The sequence below is a fragment of the Paramormyrops kingsleyae genome, unplaced genomic scaffold, assembly GCF_048594095.1.
Source record: "Paramormyrops kingsleyae isolate MSU_618 unplaced genomic scaffold, PKINGS_0.4 ups169, whole genome shotgun sequence".
NCBI classification, from domain to species: Eukaryota; Metazoa; Chordata; class Actinopteri; order Osteoglossiformes; family Mormyridae; genus Paramormyrops; species Paramormyrops kingsleyae.
The window spans coordinates 23,652-44,026 of record NW_027326107.1 but is presented as its reverse complement, the minus strand read 5'-3'; the positions used below and the strand labels follow the sequence as shown (position 1 = coordinate 44,026).

Here is a 20,375-nt window from a genome sequence, read left to right as displayed (position 1 = left end):
CATGGTATCCATCTTACCACTAACCCTAGATGGGCGGGGGGGGCTATCCCAGGTAGCATGGGGTGCAAGGAATAAGAAAATGTTTAGCAAAACAATGTCTTTGGAGAAGCTTTACCATTACCGTAATCGAGAGAAATTATAGAAAAAATAGAACTTCCCTATTCTGCTGAGTCACTATCGCCATTGGGGCTATGCCAGGTAGCATGGGGGGGGGGGGGGGCTATGCCAGGTAGCATGGGGGGGGGTGTTTGTGGGTCAGGCTAGGACTGATCTGGACCAGCATCCAGAGCAAATGATTCCAGCTAAGAAATGCAGCTGGAGGGAAGGATGACGGAGAGAGAAAGGGAGAGTGGCAGAGGTCACACAGGAATAAAGTATCATCTTCTCAGCATCATTTAGGCGTCTTAAGCCATCTGATCCACGGTCCATGGCGATTCTGCGTCCCATGGCAGCATATCATACTGGTCCCCCAACCCAGACTGTACAACCCCTCTCACTTGTCTTGGAGGGACGCCCCCACACCAGGCCATATCGAGCACTGGGCTCCTATGCTCTGTTCTTAATGGTACTTTTCAATTAATTTTGATTACTGTTGTTTTTTTGTTTGTTTTTGCACATTATCCTGTATTTTTGCATATTACGGTACCATTTTACACGCTCTGCACATGCATACTCACTTTAGTTACATACCTCATCTTTTTGTATTTTACCTTTTTTGTTTTTTTCCACTTGTACTGCACTTTAATTGCATCATACTGTATTCTTATATTACATTGTATATCTTATTCTTGGTAGATTTAAGCACGGTGAATGCAATGCCTGGGCCTAACTTACTCCTCTTTACGGTGCCCCTGCATGAGTTATATGCTAAAATGAAATTACAATCTCATTGGTCACAGTGCAAGAAACAGTGATAAATAGAATATAATTATGAATATGAAAGACACTTAACCACTGACAATCCGACGATTTAAACATGACATACTGAGACAGGGACGTAGGCAGGGAAATAAAAGCAAAAACAAGAGTTTAAAAGTTGTGCAAATTATATACAGAGTTGTGCAAATTGTCAATGAATTGCATTGACTGGAATGTGCAAACATATATTTTATTAAATATTTATGAGTGTGCAATGATAGATTTTTTTGTTACAGCATTACAATTTTTCCGTCACAGTATAACGTCACAGTATAATGCAAAGATTAGAATAAGGGGGGTCATATGAATGATGGAGTGAAAAACAGGAGAAACGCGGGAAGCGGAGGGGCAGTCTGCAGCATTGCGAGGCTTCTGGGGGAGAGGCAGGCTGGTTTTTTAGGCAGCAATCACACAGAAAATAGGTCAGAGTTCTTCATGGCTAGAAGAACCAAACTGCACACTTTTAAGTGCTTATTAACCGCTTAATTTATAGTTGCATGTCCTCTTTTAAGGAGTGCTTTTATGCTTGGAGAAACGTGTTGATAAAAATGTCTTTAATCATGTACTTGAAGCATAACACCCATCTGACAATGGCAGTCTTATTCATTAATTTACCTTTTTATAATTGCAATGTTTTTTTCTTGTTTTCACACTGTTAAAATCAGACAAAAAACATCTTTAAATGATAGCTACTGTTACAGTGGGGGAAGGAAATGCTTCATGCTTTGGCTGAAAGCTGAATAAACAAGCAAAATAATTATTTATTACAACTCATTATACTGTTAAGTGTGTTCACAAATAATCCTGTTTGCCAGGGTAAAACAGTCTGAAAAATAACGAAAAAAACAAACCTGAAAGTGTATGATGCTGGGTGTAAACGTAGGAGTACACAGCTCACACTTAGAGTGTGGAAGTTTGGAATATCGTGCTAAATGTATTTACTTTATGAGAGCTTGGGCATGTTTGGGAAGTCCTGGGTGTTCATTTTGATTGGTTCCACCTGCCTCTCGTTTTGCACATTATTTAAAGTGGTGCGCTTTGGCCCAGTCACCCCAATTCTGGTCTCCACGCCAGCCATAAGCTTGCCGGTTCCACTTGCTGCCTGCTGAAATGGTTTCTCAGTTTTCCAAGTCTCGGTGCTGAAATCATCCCAGCACCAGGACACCTGCATGCTTATAATCTGTGACGCCCTGTCTGATCCCAGCATCACCTGCTTCTGTCTGACAGAAGGGACCCTATCAATGTCTAGTCCATGAGGTGGTTGTGCAACACACTCAGCCAGTGAACTACTTCTCAGTGAATTTCTTAAGACTATTATTTACTAACAGTGTATGTAGATCAACTACAGTGATTGTCATAGCTCATCTCATACACCCCCATATGTATACTATATGCTGATTTTGGTAGGAGGGTATGTAGTACAGAAGCTATTTCAGAGAAACCAAGAGCTGAAATGCAGGCTTATTCACCTGTGCAGTGCTTTGGCTTTTCAATAGAAGCATCATGTACAGCAGTGTCCTCTGTAACCCGGAAAGAAGTGAAGGTGTTTGGTCTTACAGCAGAAAGTGAAGGTGTTTGGTCTTACAGCAGGAAATGAAGGTGTTACATCTTACAGCAGGACCTGAAGGTGTTTGGTCTTACAGCAGGACGTGAAGGAGTTTGGTCTAACAGCAGAAAGTGAAGGTGTTTGGTCTAACAGCAGAAAGTGAAGGTGTTTGGTCTAACAGCAGGAAATTAAGGTGTTTGCTCTTACAGCAGAACCTGAAGGTGTTACGTCTTACAGCAGAACCTGAAGGTGTTACGTCTTACAGCAGGAAGTGAGGGTGTTTGGTCTTACAGCAGGACCTGAAGGTGTTACGTCTTACAGCAGGACGTGAAGGTGTCTGGTCTTACAGCAGGATGTGAAGGTGTTTGGTCTAACAGCAGGACCTGAAGGTGTTTGATCTTACAGCAGGACCTGAAGGTGTTTGGTCTTACAGCAGGAAGTGAAGGTGTTTGGTCTTACAGCAGGAAGAGAAGGTGATTGGTCTTACAGCAGGAAGTGAAGGTGTTTGGTCTTACAGCAGGAAGTGAAGGTGTTTGGTCTTACGGCAGGAAGAGAAGGTGTTTGGTCTTACAGCAGGAAGAGAATGTGTTTGGTCTTACAGCAGAAAGTGAGGGTGTTTGGAAACAGACCCAAAAACTGTAAAAAATTGTCAGGTTTGAGTAACTGATCCATGATGGTGATTCCTGCCGATTTTTTATGATGGAGCAAATCAGGTTTTGAAACACGATAGGCCTGGTTTCGAAAGCAGTCAATCTCTAGGACTTTCAGCCAACCATTTGATTGCTTAAACCAGCCATTCCGCAACAGCACTCAATACTCCACGAGACCCCACCTCCCCTACCCCCTGCCTCAAATCCTCATTTGTCCCAACATCATTTAAAACTCTCATGTTGTATTAGACAATTGTGTTTCCCTAGTTCTAAATTCATTAGTGGGGATTTCTCTAGTCATATAAAAATAAAAATAGCTAGTCAAGGAAATGGGTCTATGAGGCTTCATTTATTCTCGTCCTTCTCAGACTGAAGTGAAATTCAGCAGGGAAAGGCTTTGCCTTTAAAGGACTCTTAGCTTTTATTATTAGTAATCAGTTCAATGCCCAGTCTCCTGATAAACAAACGGCACTGGAGAGGACCTGGTCCTTCAGGTGGCCCCAAGCGGCATCACAAATAATCTAGCAGATGAATTTTTAAGAACAAGTATGAGGCACTAAGCCAGTTTACACTTTAGCCATATACCATTATCCACACAACAATATGATGCTTCTACTGTATGTCATTTTAGGGTTTCCTGTTTGGTGTTGTATTGCTTGGTTGTCCAGCCTGACCAATCTGGTAAGAAGTGTCAGGCAGGGGATCCATTAAATGGTGAAATGTTTCAAGGTGGCTTGGGTCCAACGGAATGCTTTTAGCTCTCTCTGAAGACAGGTAACACCTTGACCCAGTTTGTGAAAGGCTCAGACACGCACAAGGACGTGTCTCTGCGTGTAGCCTGCTGTTCTCCTCCCGACAAGACCCCCCATCAGCACCGTCAGGCTCAGGCATCGCGCTCAGATTTCCGCAGTGCGGGCCATGTCCGGAACCGGGCGGTCCTAAATAAAATATGAAGTACAGAGGATCAGCAGCAAGATGTTGATATTGTCTGCTATGCTTGGATAGGAATATTGCTAATTTAGAGAGCAGAAGGGAGCGAAGCAGGGTGGGGGGTGAGTGAGTGATAACACCCCCCAGACAACATTAGTAACGTTGAATTATTGATAGATGTGTAATTGCGGCGTTTTGACATGGTGCCAGGAAATGTTCGTTCTTCATTCCGTATTCCACCCATTTAATCAGTCCGAAATGGCATGTATTGCTTTTCTGTTGAGAGAAACCATATGTTTCATGCGTATAAATGAGTACCTTACATGGCTACCCCAGACCCCACACCCCCGCCACAGTCGAACGCCATACTGCCAGCCGTATCTTTTCATGTCTCCCTGGAGACCTGAGACCCTTGGAGAGGATTAGACCGGGAAAAGTTGTCAGATGTAATTAGGAGCTTGGGATGTGAGATGTCCACCTTTGACCTTTGACCCTAAAGACCATTTGTCTTGCATGACAGGATGAGAAAGGGGGGGGGGGGTGAAACGTGGTTCCATCCATCTGTCATTTTTACGCAAAAGCGTTCCCCTCACAATCACTATTTCTCTGCATAAAAGGCAAAATTTAACATGCGTCATAGAAAGTGCTGGTTTGGTTGTGGCCGGTGGTGCTCTCCGTCGGTGTGGTTTTGCATGACATTTCTGAAATGATTGGCAGGGCAGCTGGAGGTCAGAGGGGGGCATCGGGATGGGTGATGAACTGCCGCTGACTCTGTGGTTTTGTGCAGATTTATTTCCATCTCGTAAGCTGTGAGGTTGGGATCGCGGTGATTTTTAAAAAAAATAAGCCTGAGTTAGATTTTTTTATCTTTCAGTTTAATGAGCGATAAGATTTAACTGAAGGCTCTTTCATGGTGCATCGCAATGAGCAGAGAGCGCTCTCTCCTAGACAGATGTGGTATAACCTCCCCTGATTTCAAAGCCGGTAGGTTAAGCAAATAGATGTGATTCATTAATAGTGTGATTTACATTCTGAAAACAAGCTTGTGTCAAAGGCCAGCATCTGTTCTGTGTGTGTTTATGCCTGTGTGTGTGTTACTGTATGTTTCCTGCAAATACTGTTATGGTGTCCATGTCCGATATGTTGTTTTTCCATAAGACAAGACTGAACAAGGATAAACTAGGCTGGAATGATTTATTCATGCTCTATACCCAAAGCACCAGGACGGAGACACATGGCCTGAAGCTGATAAAATTAAGGAAAATAGTGACATTCGCAAGGTTAAGCTAGCCGCCCTAGCTCGGACTAATCCCATGTCTTAGGATCTAAACAGCTTCAGATAAAACTGCAATAAATAACATTAGCAGTATTAGCTAAATTAAAAGAAGCCCAAGTAGCTTCCTGGGATTTTAAATTTTAATTTAAATTAAACAGCACAGCTAGAATATTAAGGGAGTACAAACAAGAACACATTTCAGAATCCAGATCCCACTGGAGGAGATAAATATTTAGACTCTGTTCGTTTACCAGACCATGTCAACCTCGTGTAAAAATCCGTAAGACCTGCTAAATATGTCTAAGGTTATGAAGATGTTACGATGCTTTTGGGTTTCTGTGGAGCCGGACATCGATGCCACTAATGATGTAAACGTTCCTCTTTAAGCAGTGTACTGCTTAAAATCTGAGATAAGTTGGATCACCCACATGAATCGTGGGCCATGGTCCTCATTATCCAAGACCTTCTGATCTTTTAAGTATACATGTCCCCTAAAAAAACACTGAAATCCAGGCAAAGTTTTATTCCAAGGTTGTTTGCTGCCAGTGGCTAGTTCCTTTGAAGTACACACAGGATTTGACTCCTTTTCAAGACGGGGAAAGTTTATATGCAGGCGATTTGCAATTCTTTAAGACGTAAACCTGTGTTCTGCTCGTTTTGGGAGTCTCTGTACGATCCCGGCCCTCTTCCTAATAACTGTAAGCACTTTTTCCACAGTGCCCAGTAGGGGTGTGCAAAGCAGCCGGTATTTGTATCTGTATTTGTATTTGTTGAGGGGGGAAAAGTATTTGTATTTGTATTCGTATTCGAGTAAAATTCAAAATAGGCATAAAAATCCAGTTTTTTTGCGTTGCACTTCTAATTTACGTTATAGTGTAAGTATTCTTTAATTATAATTATGGATATGCAGTAGACAGAGTAACTTAAACGTGCCATATAACTCCTACAAGTGCATGCAATTCGACACAACTACACAAGCATTGTTTTAACCTTTTTAACCAAACGTTAACGTTACTCTCAACAGCCTATTGTCTAAATTACCGAGCTAACAGAGCTACGTAAACAGAGCGAACATGAGAACACCTGACTGCAGACGTCAATAATGCAGCGTAATGGAATAATCTCCCGATCAAACTCCGCTTCCCAAAAGTTATAAACTGCCTCCGGAACCCAGTTAAGGTACAAAAATCTATTCAACAAAAATAGTGATACAGTTAAGTCTTTTTTTCGCTCAGCCGAGTCTTCTCTGTTGCTGTGTGGAGCAGCCTGTGTCAGTCACCTCTTTTACTCCCCCCCCGACTCCTGAACTCACTCACTCACTCACTCATCCGGGCATGCACTGCGGTCTCAAGAGGAAACGCAGCTTTTTAATATAAAGTTTTTCTTGTTCCCGAATACAATTTTTTTTTTAAGTATTTGTTCGAAATAAGTATTCGTAAAAAACACATTATTTGTGCCTTTCCGAATACCGTATTCGGGTTCGGCTCCACCCCTAGTGCCCAGCTTATCGACAGTAACCTATCTGCACCTTCTTGGTTCCCAGTGGGTATTTAGGTGCCACTAAAACAACACCTAAACTCTATAGGTATAGTGACAACTAAACAAATGTATGCAAAGTGATTACACACCGCAATGAAACATGTCATCTGCATTTATCCCATATGTGTTATAGCAGTGAGCAGCTATTGTTTAACACCCAGCAAGCAGTGCTTACTCAAGGACTCAAACCAGCAACCTTTCAGTCACAAGCACACTTCCCTAACCATTAGGCCACCACTGCTCCTAACTTATGACAATATTTATGTGATGTTCATATGATGTTATATTTAGGTGATATTTAGGTGTAGCAATACCTAAAAAATATTTCTGTGGTTTGTCCTAAAAAATTTTTTAAAAGCAAATGTATTCCATACAGAGCGATACAGAATGAGGAAGTGCAGACATTGACATCATTGCTAATCCTGAAAGAAAAATGCTTGTAATGTGGAGCAGCAGGATACTGTGAGGTGATTGTCTAAGAGCATATCATTAAGTGACATCTATGCATGGCTCTCTTGAACTGACAAGAACTACTTTACATATGCATTCATTTTGAGTGCAGATTGGAAGCTTTCCTGCAATTAAATTTATAAATATCTCTCAGTTTATGAGACCTAGGTTTTGATAAACAAGGTTTAATCACACAAAATTCAATCAAGCTTAACTGACTCTGGAGTTGTAGAGAGACTTCAGTTTTCAGAAAAGCATCCAGTGAAAATGTCTCGGCGGTAAATGAGCATGCAGACACTCAGCTTTTAAGTAAAGCTAAATGAATTTCTTAAAAGCGAAATGTGGATTTTCGTTCCCCAGAACGTATAATAAAGGGTACTTTTATAACACAGAAATACCAGACTCGCCCTTAGGTGGATCAGGGAAGCAACAGGGAGCCCAAAGGCCTGCTAGTCAAAATATTTTATTAGAACGTGAGAGATTCTCCTTTATGTTCAGCAAACGTCGCTTACAGACAGGAAAGTACATACTGTAAGGTGTTGCAGCCATTATTTATGCATTAGAATGGATCATGATTGCCCCCCCCCCCCAGAATAATGTCTGGGTGACAGGAAGCTGTGTGAGGCTTCAAGCTGTTTGCCCCATTCTCACTGGGGGCCCTAGTTTGCCTCCGGTTCCCAACAGCCCTACGAAGAGAGCAAATCCGGAGGTGATGTGGCGGGCACCGCAGTGGACGGCTTCGCGAGGCCCCGCCTGGTCGCTTTATGATGCATTCCGGCTCATTAATTCCACATACGGAAGTGACAGTTGGCTGGTTTTGGCAACGATGGCGTCACGCCTGCCGTGGGGGTGGGGGGGGGACGGACACAGGGCTCTCCAGGTGTCCCTGATGCAGCGGGGTGTCGATGTCAGTGCCAGCCGTGTGGGGCATAGAAGCAGATCCTGTTTACCGCACCCCCCCCCCCCCCCACACACACACGTAGGACCACCTTCCCCAGAGCGTGAAGGCAGCCCCATGTGCCGCCAGGTATTTTATATGAGCAAATGTGATTAATTAGCCGAGTGTCAAAATTAGACACACCATAATGACGCTGAGCTTTTGGTTATTTCTGCACCTGCACTGAAATCCCATCTCGCACTACCTAGTAAGCACTTAATTTTATAATGCATATATTACTCTCTTTCCCCAGCTTCTCCCTTCTCCAGCACCCCGAGATTTTGGTGCCTTAATAATAGGGCTTCTTAATAAGGCGGAAGCAGTTGAAATATTGCAGGCTGATGTGTTCTGGGGGGAGAAAAAAAAAAAACAGTAATAAAGTATTTAATGCCTATTTCTCCTTTGAAGAGTTTGTGTAGTTTTAATTAGTGTCGACGATTTGGAATTCGGGGCGAGTCGAGGAGATTTGCAATTAATAAACGCGGCCTTTAATTCCGTCGCCTTTCATTCCGACAAGCGGCTCGCCTGCCGAGAAGCCGTCGCTTCTAGATTTTGGGGGCCGCGGGGAGAATCTTATCGCTCCAAGCAGTATCTTAAGTTTAACATCATTGAGGTAATTAATTCTGGTCTGCCGCTCGCCTGGACGCCAGCGTCTGGTCAGGTAGGCTCGACTGATGACCGATAACGGGGTTTACGTTGGTTTTGCTGGTCAGACGCACGTCTCGAAATTCCGATATCAGGGGTGTGGATTTTACGTTTGGCTTTTCGAAGGTGGTGAGTGACTTTTTCCTTCTAGGGGGTGTTAATAATATTCACTTTTGAAAATCTGGCCTTCCAGCAAAGCGTGAACATACCACCAAAAGCCCAAGAGGGTTAAATGCCCTTTATGTGGGAATATCCCTTTAAATGCTGATCCCCCCCCCCCCCCCATCATCCACTTAAAGAGGTTCTTAGTCAGGTATGGATTATACTTGAACTTCACTGATTCGTTAATTCACCACGGATTGTAATTAATCCTCACTGGGCACCCCATTACTCCATGCTACCTATATTGGCTACATGATAAAACTACACAGCCAGGGCACAAAGTCAGAGGCTTAGACTGCCATGAAATGCACCATTACTCCTAAGGTACATGCAGATTATTGGTGTAGAGCGTGACAGCTTGCTTAGACGGCCCCCACTACACCAGCTGAGCATGTAGCCAGTGCTGTCACGCTTTTTCTTTGAGAACGTTGTTGAGGGCTTGAGCGGAGGTCCCCGTGTGACCAGAATCGAGTGGATGCGGACCCTTTATCCAAAGCGATGTACTTTTTTTTTAAGGAAAGCTGAGTCAGACAGTCCCAGAAGCATTTGGTGGTCAAGGGCCTTTACCAGAGGCCCAAAATGCTGGGATTTAAACCGACGGCACAGAATCCTAACCCACTGAGCCAGACAGTACCGACGCTGGGCTGTCATTTACATTTGCAAATTATGTGAAGCAGTTCTGTTGCACGTGTTGTAATTTGGGTTAGGGTTAGGTTTAGGGTCAGGGTTGGAGTGACGGTAAGGGTTAGGATCAGGGTTAGGGGCGCTGAGAAAACTTTAAAATGGGTAAACAGACTTGGAATTGGAGATTTCAGTGTATGGATGCCAGGAGAGATGCAAGGCATTATGGGAAGCAGCTATCCCAGGGTGCATTTAGAGGGAGATCAAAGCTGCCTTCTTCTTTTTGACTCTCAAAGAAGCTGCTTGAGCTCCCTACTCCATGGGGCCATGGGGGCTTGGGGATGTGTGATGACTGGTCTTGGCACCATGATGGTGCTGTATGGGGGAAAAGGCTTCCCCTACAGGTCACTAATAACCCAGAGATAAGGAGCATGCATGATCGACCACACCATGTCAGGGATGAGAACCAGAGCGCAGCCGTGCAGTGGGCAATACCTCAACACTACACTAGTCCAAATGGACCAGTGTGAGTTTTTTTTCCAGTGGCTAGAGTGCCAATCCTGCCACCAACCTCAGAAGTTTTTGCCCTGTAAGTTGGACGATCTCCTTATAGGGCTGGGTGTAGATTAACATCATACCCAGGACAAAGCAGTTGCAGGTTAAGGGCCTAATGACGTAGAATCACTCCAGTCATTCATAGGATTTGAACCAGCAATCTTCCAACTGCTGGCACAGCCAGCACTCAGAAACAGTAGCCAAAGTGTTACAGAAAATGTAAGCGGGAAGGGAGGGTAACTTTTATGGTAGGAGGGGCAGGCATGGGTTCAGGTCGACAGGAGCAACGATCGAACAGCGTAACGTTACAAGGCTTTACAAAGAAAAGTTCTTGCACAACAAAAGTTCCTGATTGTTCTGAAATTGGACGTGCTTTAAATAGCAGAGCGTAAAAGCCTTTGATTGCCTTCTTTCTCCTGCGAGTGCCTAAGTTAATTCCTGTGGCCACTCTCCGACTTGCCAGTTGCTAAGGTGCAATGGTGCACTCTGAATCTCCTGCCTCACAGTAAGATTTTCATTCTGCCAAAGCTTTTGTCCGAAGTGATGTACAAGTGAGATAAGAGAGCAGAGTCCGACAGTGTTTCTGCAGTGACTGGGGTCAAATGATACAACGGTGGCATCATTCTGGCAGTTACAGGATTTGACCCAGCAACCTTCCAATCACAGTCCTAACCCACAGTGCCATACATCACCCCCTTATGTAACCTGGCATGAAGAGAGCACTCGGCATTTATGGACAATTAACATGGTACAAGGATGGGACACACTAGAGGTGGAAGGGAACTGAAACCAATAAAGTTGTGAATGGTATGCTGTGGTATTTATGCAGAATAGTCCAGAACAATGGCTCGAGCCTGTCCCTATTGCAGCCCTTGAACACATTTCAGCTGAGCCACCTCTATGCTTGGATTCTTTCCATCTCCTAAACACAAACAAATGGGCAGACAATATCACCGTGCTCCAAATCAGCGAAACACCTCATGATTCACTTCGGCAGATCACTTCGGGATCATACACACTGAAAAGCCTAGTGTAGTGGTGATGAGGATGGCTATCACATCGAAAAGCAGAACCGAAAGCATGCAAAGGCCTGAAAGACAGGGATTTTTACGGATTTGTTTTGGTGCTGAAGGAGTGCACGCCAGTTGCGTTCATTTATTAGCGACATAAACATCGCAAAGAAAACTATGAAAAAGTCACGAGTGTTCATAGTTTCCCTGCTCCGCTTCCCTGCTGGCCATTTGAAGGAGGGGGCGTGTTCAGTCAGGACTCCTCTTCTACATTTCTGCCAAAGTGAGACCCTTTTTCACACATTTGTACAGAAGTGCTTAAGTGAACTGCAAAACCTGTTTGTAGCTAGCTGCTCTGAGCAATCCAATTAAAACTATTAATACCTTTGATTCTTGTTCATTCTTTCCCATGGTTTTTATAAAATATTAGTAGCTTGTACAGTTTCACAATTGAGTTTGCACATTTTGTAAGCTATGTGTTTCTTTTAAGTTACCAGCTCACTTGGTGACCATTGGTTTAGCTAGCTAACCAGCTCCATTATAAAATCATAAAATCTAAATCTTTTTTTTTTCACAAGGTAATGGCCTGACCCCCTTAGAAAAAAAACTGTAGGCCTATACTGTAATTTTATTCCTTTTACCCCCCACCCTTCTCAAAATTATACTATGTCCTTAACACGTTTAGGGAAAACAACATTTTTGTTGTTGCTATCCAAAAATAATCCAAATGCCCACCAAAAGATGATATTTTAGTGACACCCCTTCCCTGACGCACACGTGGTATGTTCCTGTTTTCCCGGCTCACCACATTCCATGTGCATTAGGCATGAGATTCTCCTTCTTCTGCAGCTTTACATCGTTCACATGGCTGCCGGAAACCAGCCTGTCCGTCTGCCTCTTTTTATTCACTACTCTTTTCTCTGCTTCTTTCTCCAATTGCCTTTCTCTTGCTTTTCTGCCTCGTAAGGCCATGACGGAGTTTTTAGTCTCGTAAAGCGGCGTCCCCCTGGTGCGTTTTGCGAGACGCCGCCGTCGCAGACAGTGGACAGCCGGCCGACTCGTCGGCATGCATTCCAGGTGAACCCGCAAAGCGAGTCGCACCATCTGTCCGACGACGGCTATCGAAACGTGGCCAGAAATCGATAATAGCAGCTGTGGCACGGCTGATGTTTGGAGCGGCTTCTCGCTGTGCCTTCGATGTCGAAATGGTGGAGGCCGGTTAAATGTCTGATTTACGTGTCGCCTGCTTTCTCCGTTTGTGTATAAGGTGCCCGATTAAGACTGCAACACAATCTGCTGTGAAATTTAATTGCCAAGCTTCAAAAATATCACATTCTCTGGGAAGAAATGCGAGAAGGACCAGCACCTGTGAGGGAATAAGCGTGTCCCCAGGAAGCGAGCGAATGGAGAGACACGTGACGCCGCCTCTCCGTCACAGTAATTCATCCTCAGATGGATCCTTCTGTGAATATGTCTGTTAGTCAAATGGTAATAGTACCGCCGTCTATGAATACATCATTTATTGTGCCTTATGATGGGAGCGACAAATAACACACATTTTGGTTTATTATTACTGTTCATTCACTCTGCAATTGAATGGAGCTGAAAATAAAACTTATATACTAAGGTACAACAACACAAAATATATAAATCATAATATGTATCTATCAGGGTTGGGGCCATTCCGGAATGCATTCATAAATTTAAGTCCAAATCTGGAAATGGAACTGGAGTTGGGATTGGAAAAAAAAACTCTGAGGAACAGAATTGGAATTGAATCGAATTTCAGGGTGTTTTAAATGCCAACTCCATTTCCATTTCCTGATTTGGATTGGAATTGACCGATGCATTCCAGAATGGCCCCAACCCTGGTACCTATTATTTACATCTGGCACTTGTTCATTTGGCTGAAATACAAACAATCATGATAATAATCTTAAAGATCGTCCCCCTGACGTTTCATCCATCTTCAATGCTGCTTATCCAGTGCAGGTCAGAGGGAGCCTGAACCCTGTCCCAGGAGACACAGGACACAAGGCGGGGGGCAGCCTGGTCGACGTGCTCGTCTTATATAAATACAGTTCTGCGCACTGGAAGTGGGTAAACGAACATGGAATGAATGGATGTGGTTAGAAAGGCCAAGCGAATCGTCCCAACACATCCCATGAAGGGGCAAACACGATACAAACATCTACATGTGAGACACCATTATGGAAAAAAAATCAAAATTGTTGCAAATGATACACAACTGAAGTGAGGTCACCAACCCCCAGTCCATGTAAACATGATTTGTTTAACTACATATCAGAAGAAACAATACCACAATACAAGAGCAACAACAAACACGACAATGACACAGGTTTGTACTGAAACCCATCATGAAAAAAGGCTACTAGGTAAATATTTGATTCTGAAAAACAGTGGTTCAGGTAAATGACAGGTAGAAAAACTGACAAGTGATATTTCTGACACTTCAGTCCTGTAGTATAGTAACAGGATTACGTCAGTTTTCTTCGGTTTTCCGTGTTTGTCAGTGGCTGGGATGCCGAGCAATGGTAGGACACTAGTTTAGCGTGATTGGTTGTGTCTCCATGGTGACTGACAATCAGCCAAAGGTAATGAAACCCAGCTGACCGCAATTAACCCTCAGTCGTCATTAGGGTTTAAATGGGGGGCACTCGATTGATTGCTTGTGTGTTTTAGCGAGATGGATGGTGCCCACACAATGTCTTTGGGGTCGTGTAGTGTGCGCACACACACACACACACACACACACACACACACACACACGGATGGATGGATGGACACATGTATGCTCGGATGCACGTATGCAAATTTGGTGTAAATTTTTTTTGTGGGGACTCAATTCATTTCTATGGGCCTTACCATAATCTCAACAATGACACCCCTACCCAGGCCTGACTTTAGCCATAAGTAACCAAACAAAATGAAAGATTTTGGGAATTTTTGGTTTTTTGATTGCAGACACAGATTTTTTATAAATTTTATAAACAGATTTTTATTTCCCCATGTGGGGACCAAAAAAATGGTCCCCGCAACATCAAAATAATGAGGCTGGTCCTATCCAGTCCTGTGCTTGAGTACTGATGGAAATATTCTGAGGGTTCCTCGTTTTTTGATTTTTTGAAAGCTGAATTTGTCATGATTTAGCCATAGTGTTTACCATTGAAGGGTTTAGAGCAGGGGTGGTCTTATCTGCAAAGGGCCGGTGTTTTCACTGCAACTCCCTAATTAGATTACTAATTAGAGGACTGATTGGCTGAAGAGTCCTCACACCTGGGATTGAACAGCTGACCTACAGGTTATCCCAAAAACCTGCATACACACCGGCCCTTTGCGAATAAGATTGGCCACCCCTGGTTTAGAGAGTCTGAGTTTTTGTTTCATGATTACTGTTTTAACTGTTTCTCTCTGTGGTTCCATTATACAGTTTCTTCCCCTTTCAGGCACCGAGAATCAATCAGGCGGATTGCATTCAGTGAGATTCTGTACTGTAGTCGAAAGGCAGGTGATTTGCTCTATTGTTTCTGCAGACGTCGTGGAAATTATGCTTGTCACTAGTCTACAAATTGAAAAGGGCACAGTTTCCACTTTTAGCCTCCGACTGTGCAAGCAAAGAAGTGTTTGCGTGTTTTTTACGGTCTTGCTCAGTTTGGCTGTATGTTTACAAGCAAAAATCCAAAGTGTTAACATTTACAAGACACAGTCGGTGAACTCTGGCACTGGACATGTACAGTATGTGGTTAGCCTAATCTCTGAATTCATAAAAACGCTAGATACCATCTCAAGCCATTAACAGTAAAGAAGCATATTAAATGTAATCACAATGGAGATCAGCTGTTAGACAAGCAAGTGTGATTGTTGGCATGGTGATTGAGTCGTGTTTTCGTTAATCTTAGCAGGCTGCCCTTAAAGTGGGACGAGGGTTCAGTGTCTCTGCATCCTGCTGGGGCAATCCTCGACCGTTTACATTTCCTGCTCATAATTAGAAGTGTGGGGAAACCGAAATGTCTGTAAATGGACACGGAAGCCATTGATAAATGGGCACATGATCAAAGAAGTGAAACAGGACAGTGATGGAGCAGGAGCGGCTAATCACCGGGCACCGGGAAGAAGCGGGCATCGTTTCATCTTCCCTGACCTCGTCTATCCGCTTTATAACTTCACCGCTGCTTAACATCATAACGGTGCTATTCACAGCGGCTTTTAAATAAGGCAATAACTCAGCATTGATTTTTATGCTGCTCAGCCAGATCCGCGTATAGCTTGATAACTCAAGCAGTATCGATTTTTCTATAAGCAAAAATAGTCCGGCTCAGGTTATAAACAAACAGCACCAGTGGTGACAGCTTGGCGGTGTTGTCCGAGGTTTGTTTCCTCATTTTACTTCGTTTGTCCTTCCTTTCTCCTGTGCAGTATCTAGAGTTGGATGTGTTTCTGTTAAGTATCCAAATAGCGAATGTCAAGATCAGATCCAGTAAGGTATACTATAACAGATGCTTGGATTGGATAAGAGCCATTAAAGTAAATTACAACAAATGTTCTTATTGGATTAGAGGGAGTGGGTTGTGCTACATGGAGCATTCTGCTAACAGCCCATATAGTGTAAAGTAACAGGCATTGTAGAGTATGAGGAAAGCATTCCTATCCAGACTGGCCCCAGGGCTAACATGTTCTTGAAATTCTTAGTAGGCTGGTCACTGATTTAAGGGTAACTCTGCCATTTGCAGGATTGCTGTCTCACAACGATCTCCTACTAATGATTGACCAAGAGACCATTGTGTTTGCTGGCGTCGGAGTTGCCCTCACTACCACACTAAACCTGGCTTGGTTTCTTGATGGTAATAAAGCAGTAGTGTTCGCTGAGCTGTTCAGGGGCAGCTCCCTGTGAACAGTGAGGCAGTGGTGTAAACTGTTCTGAGGTCGCGGCTTTCCCTTCCTCCCTGTCCCAGCCAAAAACACACCTCCAGAATGCCAAGTCAAGCTGGCCGTGCCCATCTTGGTGGCCTTCCAAAAGTCCCTGCGGCAGATAGCGATCAGATCACTGAGCACTGGCTAGCAGAAGCTGACAGAATGTAATGGATTCTGATACCCCTAATAACGATGAAGCTGCTTATAATTCGGTGATATCATTTGGGAATTGGCTGTAAAAAAAGGGAGCGGGTATCCTGCATTAATGAGTTATGAAATGTGTTCCTTGAGAATGTTTAGACTAAAACTTGAGGTCCTGCTTTTTATGTCACTAAAAGTATGTTGCTCAGAAGACTGGCTCTCTCTGGCCTTTGAAGCCCAGCCCAGATGTTTCAATATTTTGTTTGGTTCCCTGTGTTCCAGTAATGAAGAGCCTTGGGTCAACCGCATGTTCTCCCAGTGCCTCGGAGCCCAGTGCCAGACGATGGCCAACAACGGGGGACTTTTATCAAATGATATTTCACGGGCTGTTGTTCCGCTATGTGGGAGTGCCAAAGGTTGCCGATGGAGAATATGGAGCATAAATAACCTGCCGCCAAGATCCACTTCCCTCAATACACTTATTAACTCAGTAATTTCGATTCCAGGAAACTTAACGGATTTATGCTTTTGATGAAAACAAAATTCCATAAATCGCTGCAGCGTACCTCCAACAACACAAAGACCTTTCTGAGTTTTATTTTCAACTGATAAACATTAAACAGTAAGCAGTACAGTCAAACCCTTAAAACTTGGTGCTGTTTTTCTGGAAAAATTGGTGTTTTCTTTCTGTAATTTTATCTACCTGATTAAGCAACGTTTTCCAACAGTTATTGAATGGATAAAAAAAATTAAATCTATAGACTTGAGGTGACAGAATCTCAGAGAACCAAACTGGGACAACTGGGGCTTCATTGTGGAAATGGACACACAAAGATTAAATCAACACACTGGTCTCAAAGTCGGGGTCACTGATCCAAAGGTGTAGGGTGCTGGGTGATATCAGCCCTACACGAACATAGGAGACTAGAGGTGGTTCGAGGGAGACAGTGATCAGGGAGGGCAGGAACTTGGAAGGAAGGTCAGGGCTGGACTGAAGATACAAGAAAGAGCATCAGAAATTACACTGAATCAACAAAAGAGACAGATTTGTTAAGGGGGATCGCAGAGGTGTTTCTGATCGGGGCGGCTGACTGTGCTGCACAGGCACGTGGGACACCACTCTCATAGGCTCAGTGTTTTTCTCATTAAGTTTTTATGCTACAATATACAGACGCTCCTCTACTTACGAATGAGATACGTTCCGAACAGACGATCGTAACTCGAAATATCCGTAAGTCGTTATTCAACATAATTTAAAGGGTATACTCAAGTAGAAAGAACTAGGATGCTGGGAGTACGCACGCTATGCTGCTGCGCGGCGGGAGTAGCAGCCAGAAGTCATACTAGGTGGAAATGGTGCGCTGATAAAAAAAAATCGATGTTGCGGACAGGAAACGGGAGCCCAATGAACACAATTTGGACTTACAGTGATCCTCATTCATATGTCTGAAAGTTTGTAAATTGACAATTCGTAAGTAGAGGAGCATCTGTATTGAGAAGTTTGACAGTGTTTTACTTTTTTACAAAGCTTCATGTCTAATGTTAATCTTCATGTTTACAAGCATGGCTTCGGGACACAAGTTTGATGAGAATATTTGTAAAAATGCCCTATTAACAAGATGACAAGGACAAGAGGATTTGTGAAACATCTGTAAGGAAAAGCTGAAGGAGAATCTGTTCCGGACCACATAAAGTCTACAAAATCATTCAAACTGAACCCGTGAGACTGAATCGATGCTGGATTTGTGAGAAAGCAGGAAGTCAATGCCAGTCACTCAATCCCAACCCTTTCTCCAAGGTGATGAGCCTGGTGACACCTTAAATAGAGAATCACTAGTCCTCCAAGGTCTGCAGCAATTTCACTTTCTTCCTGTCCAAAAAGGAAGGTGATAATACATTTTTTCTCCTGGATTTTCGAAATGATAATTTTTAATTTCTATGAGTTCCACTGCTTGGTGATTATGTGCCACAACATTCGGTTGGGGTTATGCTTTGCCTGAGCCGCAAGAAAATAATTTGTCTGAAAATGCACAATATGTGCTAACATTGCTCAAAGAGGCAAGAATGCCTTTAATTCAACACATTATCTTTTAATACGTGAAACACCAGCAGTTACGGTGAAAGCTACCTTTTCATGTCACTGAAAATGTGTTCTCTTTGATAGAAATAATACTGTTGCTAAGGTATAATTAATGCTCCAAAATATAAAACAAGAAAACCCGGAACACCTGTGGAATGTTAAACCCCCATTCGTTGCAAATTGCCATCAGCATCTCACCAATCCGCTGGGGCTGCCTGCAATCAAATAACAAGCTCTTTCTCCGCCAAGCCATATGGGCCATCCCTCTTGGGTAATATTCCTCATCGTACTTATATCCTTCTAATTTATCTGTGCATTTAAGAAACAGATTTATTGTGGTTTTTTTTTTTGTCTTGTTCCACGCAGAGTCTGTGATGATGAAGATGATTCAAGTGTTGGCAGAGCACTCAAACGTGTGCTGGCAATGTGACACTCGTAACCAGAGAAGAGAAGTGTAGAGAAGAGAAAAGCGTAGGAGATTTGGAAATTTCCATTTGGACTCTCACCTGTAATGGCGACGTCCAGAATACGAGATAGCAGTGTGTCCTGCCTTGTCGCAACTGAGATGTTCAATTTCATTTTTATAATGTCTTTCACAACTGAGTTGCCCCAGTTTGCTTTACATGAATGTCTGGTAATACATTACTACATCATGTACACAGGATAATACACAAAACAGGGGAAAAGGGAATACAGAAAGAAAGAATGCCAGAGGACAATGGAGGAGAGGGACCAAAAACTCCCCCCGCTCCTGTGCTAAAAGCAGGGTGTATATACCATGGTCAAGGTTCAAGCCAAAGTCCACCAATGAGCCGGTTCTGCATGCTGGCCTGTGTGAATCGGCCGACTGAAGGCTGCACGCACAATGTCACAGTGTGTAAGCCATTTCCACAATGTTCCACAACATGCATAGACACATTAATGGACAAGCAGAGTAGATGAACAAGGCATGTGCAGCAGCACATGTACTAACATAACGAAGGCATGAGCTGGTTCATTTTTGGAAAGGTTTAAACCTGACAATCTCTGAACTTCCAGGACTGATAGTTTACGAAATTGCAATGAAAAAAATCATAATGTAAATGATTTTATTATAGTAAAACAAAACTTTCCAATCATTAAAAACATTAACCATAAAGTCATAAATCATAAAGCAACTTAAATAAAATTCTTAATAAACATTTCAATATGGGTATTTGTTGAACTGTGCATTTCCTGTTTGTTTACATGAATAACAAAACACTTACTACAGAAAGTTTGCTGATCTCGGCACTCTTATCTCCATTAGGGGCCAATGATCGGTATCTGACATAGTCCATTAGTCTAAAAACAAGCTAAAATGACTAAAACACAGCAAAAACTACCCGTTTACATGGTGTCCATTACACTATCCGTATTTACCTGTGGATATCAGCACATACACTGCATATCCACGTGATTCACGGGATTGGAGGTGAACTCGAAAGGGCCAATCCGCTCAGGTTTCGCTGAATGACAAGGGTTTTCAGCCAACCACCTCATAACATGGGGAGTACATACCCTCCTTTTGACGGACATCGCAGCCACCCAATAACCTACAGTTCCTCGACATGGGAATAAACGAATTGCCAGTAAAAAGATGGGTTGAACAACACAAGCCCCACCTTGTTTTAAAGCTGTGTAGCACAAAATCTTATGGTGCGAGTCACTGGTAGACCAGTTTTAATGACTTAAAACTTAGGATACAAAGCCAGGAACTGAAGTAAGCAGAAAAAAAAAAACAATTAAAAACAGGTAAGGTCCTTTTTTCCACTTTTATTTGCAGTTTGCAGGATTGTTTGCAAACACTGCAGTTGCTAAACAGGTTTATATCAATTCTTCCCAAGGGTCACAGCTTTCAAAATAAGCTTTTTGACCGGTAACAGGGTCTCCAAAATGCTTAAAATGCCAACAGACACCACACTGGTATTTCTGTGAGGTTTTTTTTTGTTTGTTTGTTTATCC

General features: G+C 43.1%; 2 long non-coding RNA genes across 2 annotated transcripts; both read left to right on the top strand.

The window, feature by feature from the left end:
• Positions 1 to 12,189: 12,189 nt before the first annotated feature.
• Positions 12,190 to 14,437, top strand: LOC140587225 (uncharacterized). Its single transcript, XR_011988961.1, has 3 exons — positions 12,190 to 12,316; positions 12,507 to 12,727; positions 13,227 to 14,437. It is a non-coding gene; the product is annotated as an uncharacterized lncRNA (long non-coding RNA).
• A 264-nt stretch (positions 14,438 to 14,701) lies between these two features.
• On the top strand, positions 14,702 to 19,799 carry LOC140587224 (uncharacterized). The gene is made up of 3 exons (XR_011988960.1): positions 14,702 to 18,198; positions 18,583 to 18,663; positions 18,759 to 19,799. It is a non-coding gene; the product is annotated as an uncharacterized lncRNA (long non-coding RNA).
• Positions 19,800 to 20,375: the final 576 nt, after the last annotated feature.